This window comes from Electrona antarctica (assembly GCF_951216825.1).
Source record: "Electrona antarctica genome assembly, contig: scaffold_204, whole genome shotgun sequence".
NCBI lineage: Eukaryota > Metazoa > Chordata > Actinopteri > Myctophiformes > Myctophidae > Electrona > Electrona antarctica.
The window spans coordinates 188,850-195,118 of record NW_027638295.1 but is presented as its reverse complement, the minus strand read 5'-3'; positions in this window follow the sequence as shown (position 1 = coordinate 195,118).

The following is a 6,269-nucleotide window of genomic DNA, read 5'->3' as shown; positions in this document are numbered from 1 at the left end:
TTGTCCTTTAACTAAAGTCTAACACCTGAGTTTCCGGATGGTAACCGCAAGGTTGCCAGTTCGAACCCGGGCTCCCCCAGAGTTAGTGTCGAAGTGTCCTTGAGCAAGACACTGAACCCCTAATTGCTCCTGATGTGCTGGTTGGTGCCTTGCATGGTTTCCGCTGCCATCAGTGTATGAATGTGTGTGTGAATGGGTGAATGTAATGCACATCTATGTAAAGCGCCTTGGATAAAGGCCTTGGATAAAGGCGCTATATAAATGCACCATTTACCATTTTATCCCATAATGCATCTGGATGACCCTGTACAATTTACACAGCAGGCTCAAATCACATAGCATGACATTGCTGTATCTATTCTACGTCCGAGCATAGACATGGTAACGCCCCGCCTGCCTCTGATTGGCCTACCGACACTGCCTGTCTTGACTATCCTCTGAGATGCAAGGGTCCTCTGTGGTGGGAAATAATACAAGTACAAGAGAATGGCAACACGCAACAGTAACTTGTAACTTTATTTTTTGTAGAAGAGGCAAACTAATATTGTTTGTGCCGTTTGCTTTGATTGAATAATTGATTGAACACGCATGTACTATGATTTGATTTAGCTGTGTTCTAAATGAAGTGTTGATTATCGTGTATTAATCTAATTATAGTAAACTAATACTATTAAACTGAAAATGATAAAGATCAAGGGAAAAGATACCTTTTTACAGCACAATAATGTTTTAAGTTTACACATGTATACAAATAAACAGGCCAACGGCATAAACAATATTAGTTTGCCTCTTCTACAAAATTAAAAGTTACTGTCGCGCGTGTCAAGCTGTTATTCTCTTGTAACCTCGCGGCAGACAATCCAGCATGTATCTTCCACCTCGGAGACACCGGCTGTGTCAGTAGGCCAATCAGAGGCAGGCGGGGCGTTACCATGTCTATGGTAGGCCAATCAGAGGAAGGCGGGGCGTTACCCCCCCCCCCCCCCCATGCTAAACATCACATGACCACAAGATAAAACACTGGTCGTTTCGCTAATCGAGGCTGCAGTGTTGATTTTGATTTAGTTTTAGCCTATAGTCTTTTGAGTACATTTTTATTTAGTTTTTTTAATTTTATATGTTTTAGTCGAGTAAATCTACAGTTGTTTTTGTCGACTCAAATGTATTTTGGTGGGACTTGATGGCATCGTAGCCATCAGAGCCAAACCAAACATAAAATCACTTTTTTAAAGTCCTACTTTAAGGACTAGAGGACTTCTCCGCTAGTCAACCAACATTTTCCTTCATAGTTTTAGTCGACAAAATTAACACGGCAAGGCTGTACTGTTTGATTGTTTGTCCACTTCAGCCTTGAGTTTGCATTAAATCAGTTAAATAGTACAACACGTAATTAGCATTAAAATGCCCAACACTGCGTGAAATCCCTTGTATGTGGGAGGGCAAAGCTCAGGTTTATTTCTGTAACTTTCGGGAGTATTACATTACATTAGATAATTAGAGTATTACATTACATTAGATAATTGACACTGGGTGAAAAATGGGTTGCAAAATCGTGGGATTAAAAAAAAAGGATTTAGTACAATTATGAATTAGCATTAAAACAGTTAAATGGTACAATGTGTAATTAGCATTAAAACAGTTAAATAGTAAAATTTTGCATTACAACAGTTAATAATGCTCCCATAATGCATCAGTGTCCATAATGCATTGTGTAAAGGACAGTTTGTCCGTGCTGTCGTCCCATAATGCATTGTGTCCTTGCTGTCGGCTCATGGGTGAATTGTTGGCTAAATGATGTATGATCTTGACCTGAATTGTGATGAGAAAACTGTTTTGATTCAGCAATGATAAATAAATTGACTTGATTGACTGTGTGTTTTTTGTTTGTTTTTGCAGTACTTTATTGAAGCACACTTCAACATTTCTACTTGGTCCTCAGCTGTCTAAAATGTACTGATTTTGATTTATTGCTCATTTTTACCCGCATAGCAAATCTAGCTAAGAAAATCCAGGGTAAAAGCTGCTACTGACATAGAGCATTACTTCTGTACAGAGAACAGAAAGAGAGTCAAGTTACACTCATGCACACATTTGATCATCATTATCAGCTCTGTAGCACTGGCAGTTTTTACTTTGAACCTCATACTAAGCTGGGATGACCAGACCTTATGCATGTCGTTGCAGGCTGACCAGGCCATTCCCTTCCTAGTTTGAAGACGATATATGAACCCACATAGGCTACTTGTTTTCATCAACCTGTTTCAGAGGAGTGTTAAGTGTTTTGATAACGTGGTTATTGTTGGATTTGGAAATTACATATTCATTTTCTGTCTCGTTGAGATAAAGCCCCAACACAGTTGGAGGCCTGCTCAAGAGACTGAAGGAGAGCCTGAGCGTATTCCAATGATTGACTGATAAGCGTGATGTCATTAGAAAAGTCAAGCAAGAAATATGACATTAATATAAAATACAATGTTGCTATAACAGTTGTATTGTATGTATACATGTATGTAACTTGAAAGTACTGTGGTCGGCTGGACTGAAAGTGGTCTGTATGTATGGTATGCATGGTTATAATTGGCTGTTGATGGTGACGTAATTAAGATTTGTTTCAATGTCGGGTGGGTAAAAGGCAGAGGCGTATCTACAATAAGGCGAGGGCAGGCATCCGCCTGTCCAAATCCATTTCTGGCCTGGCCAAAATCCATACAATGAGAAAAAAGCAAAAACAAGACCTGAGAACTATTAAAATGGACAGCTGATTGGCCGTTGCGGTAGAGCGACGCTCAATCACCCATTGGAATGTAAATGCATGCCTTTCAGCCTTTGTATCCTACTCGTCTGGCAGGTATATCTCTTTGAAAACCTTTAGTGATACGATTGTGCGCGGGGAGACGACAATTAACATATCTTGCCTGGCCAAAACGTAATTCCTGGATACGCCACTGGTAAAAGGTAATGTTAAAATGTGTAACCTAATCTTAATTACGTCAGTATCAACAACCAATAAGGTTGCTTTTAATCTGTCCAGCCAACCACTATACACTGACACCACGCTAGACAGGAACGCCCAAAAACGTCACATCCGGGGTAAGAATTGACCCTGGAATTTTCTATGGCTTCCAATGCAACTTGGTCCAATCCTTAATCACATACGGACAAACATCTATGCCGATGCTATCTAACTTGCGGAGGTAGCGTGCCTTGTCCACGGGCAACAGATCTTTCAACGTATGGCATTGCAAATACGTTTGATAATCGTTACTCTGCTCAATATTGTTTTGAAAATGCCGCAAATTGCATTGCAGTGAATGAGTGAAATTCACAACTTCCCCCGTTTGTGGGAGGAGTCACAGTTTGAGGCGCTGTTTACGCGCCGTGGTGTCAGTGTATACTTGCGTGCTCTGCTTGCGCAACTTAGCACAAGTAACTGGAATTGCACTCTGTCGAGGTGCCAAGTTGCGCCTTGCACACAAGTAGGCCATACTTGTGCACAAGCAGAGCGCGCAAGTACTGCTACTAAATAATAAGTACTGCTACTAAATAATAAGTACTGCTACTAAATAATAAGTACTGCTACTAACTAATAGGGACTTTAAGCAACGACTACCGGAAATGGATCAGCAATAACACAGTAATAGGCCGTGTTGGGACCCCAGAAAAAGTGCCTATAAAATGAATTCCGTTCCCGCGTCATGGGCACTACTCATTCCGTTCCCGCGTCATGGGCACTACTCATTCCGTTCCCGCGTCATGGGCACTACTCATTCCGTTCCCGCGTCATGGGCACTACTCATTCCGTTCCCGCGTCATGGGCACTACTCATTCCGTTCCCGCGTCATGGGCACTACTCATTCCGTTCCCGCGTCATGGGCACTACTCATTCCGTTCCCGCGTCATGGGCACTACTCATTCAAATTAATTCCGTTCCCGCGTCATGGGCACTACTCATTCAAATGAATTCCGTTCCCGCGTCATGGGCACTACTCATTCAAATGAATTCCGTTCCCGCGTCATGGGCACTACTCATTAAATGAATTCTGTTCCCGCGTCATGGGCACTACTCATTCAAATGAATTCCGTTCCCGCGTCATGGGCACTACTCATTCAAATGAATTCCGTTCCCGCGTCATGGGCACTACTCATTCAAATGAATTCCGTTCCCGCGTCATGGGCACTACTCATTCAAATGAATTCCGTTCCCGCGTCATGGGCACTACTCATTCAAATGAATTCCGTTTCCGCGTCATGGGCACTACTCATTCAAATGAATTCCGTTCCCGCGTCATGGGCACTACTCATTCAAATAAATTCCGTTCCCGCGTCATGGGCACTACTCATTCAAATGAATTCCGTTCCCGCGTCATGGGCACTACTCATTCCATGCATTTTTGCATAGATAATACCCTTCTGGACTTTGGATTAAAAGTTCTACTCATAATATCCTGCAGTATTTTGTCACAAGCCAGAAATGTAAATAGAAGTATATAACCAAAAAACGAAAATCTTGTGCTGCTGTTTTTGCTTGTAAAATCTGTCATATTGATTTTGGCAACACAAAATCTTTCTCAAATGTCATAAATACATATACCTAACATCTGAAACAAGTATCGGTGCCTTAGTTTACTATTATGTGAATCTAGATCATGAAATGTATCAAATTTGTTAAAGAAAACGCTTCAACTAGCACACAATGAAATGAAACATATATCACATAGTACATTTAGCCAAAAGCTTATGTTTCATACATACAAAGTGTCACAGCATCTGACATTTGTCCCAGATGTAGCCCAGGGCATGCTCTAATGATCAAGCTAGTGCGGCAGAGCCTGTGACCTTCGGGGTCACCATGGCGGCCAAATCAAATATGGCTGCCACCTAAAACGGATTTGAACCAGATGAGCTACAAATGCAAACTTGGTGTCATGTTATTTGACCATTACAAACACGTTGGAATACTTATCATCATCATCATCATCAAACTATAATTAGGCCAATGTCTGTCTGTCTGTGTGTCAGAAACACTCACATAGCTTCACACTGCCTGCACCAAATCACTCCCACTTTTCACACATAATTGACCATAATAATATGGAGGTCTTAACGAAGCCCTTTTTCCAATTTAACAAATTATAGATTAATAATGAATTTATTAGTGAATTAAAAATGCGCTCAGGGCGCAGTAGTCCCTGCGGCCACAAGGGGGGGGCGGGGGGGAAGGGGGCAATATCTCAACGGGTAAGCTCCTCACTGCCTGAAATCACTCCCACTTTTCACACAGGCATTGACCATAATAATATGGAGGTCTTAACGAAGCCCTGGCCCACCGCTCAGACTGCCTATCTGCACACACACACACACACACACACACACACACACACACGCTGGGGCCCCTTGCTTATCGTATGTTGCTGCATCACGCTGGACCCACTGCTGCTTCCACATGTTGACTTCCACCACTTCCACATGTTGACTTCCACCACTTCCACATGTTGACTTCCACCACTTCCACATGTTGACTTCCACCACTTCCACATGTTGACTTCCACCACTTCCACATGTTGACTTCCACCACTTCCACATGTTGACTTCCACCACTTCCACATGTTGACTTCCACCACTTCCACATGTTGACTTCCACCACTTCCACATGTTGACTTCCACCACTTCCACATGTTGACTTCCACCACTTCCACATGTTGACTTCCACCACTTCCACATGTTGACTTCCACCACTTCCACATGTTGACTTCCACCACTTCCACATCAACAGCCCACGTAAACTTTCCAAACTACTTTCGCTGTGCGCGCGCGTGTGTGTACTGTGTGTACAAACTACTTTCGCTGTGCGCGCACGCGTGTGTGTGTACTGTGTACAAACTACTTTCGCTGTGCGCGCACGCGTGTGTGTGTGTACCGTGTGTACAAACTACTTTCGCTTCGCTGTGCACTCACACGCGCGCGCGCGTGTGTGTCAGCGCGTGTGTACTGTGCGTGTGTGCACACGTGGACAAGCGCACATTTTCTGTGTAGCGTGCGTGCGTGTGTGTACGCCTGGCCAAGTGCACATTTTGAGTGGGGATGCAGCCGTCTTCAGTTCGTGCGGCTAAACACAACACAAGATACAACTGTCTTCCCTCTCCCACCAACACACACACACACACACACTCAGCGTGAAGTGGCTACAGCGCACGCTCCGGCGAAAACGGCTAATCTACAAGCTCACAACATCACAGGTTGCAAGTTCTCTCAAGCCAAAGCTCAACATT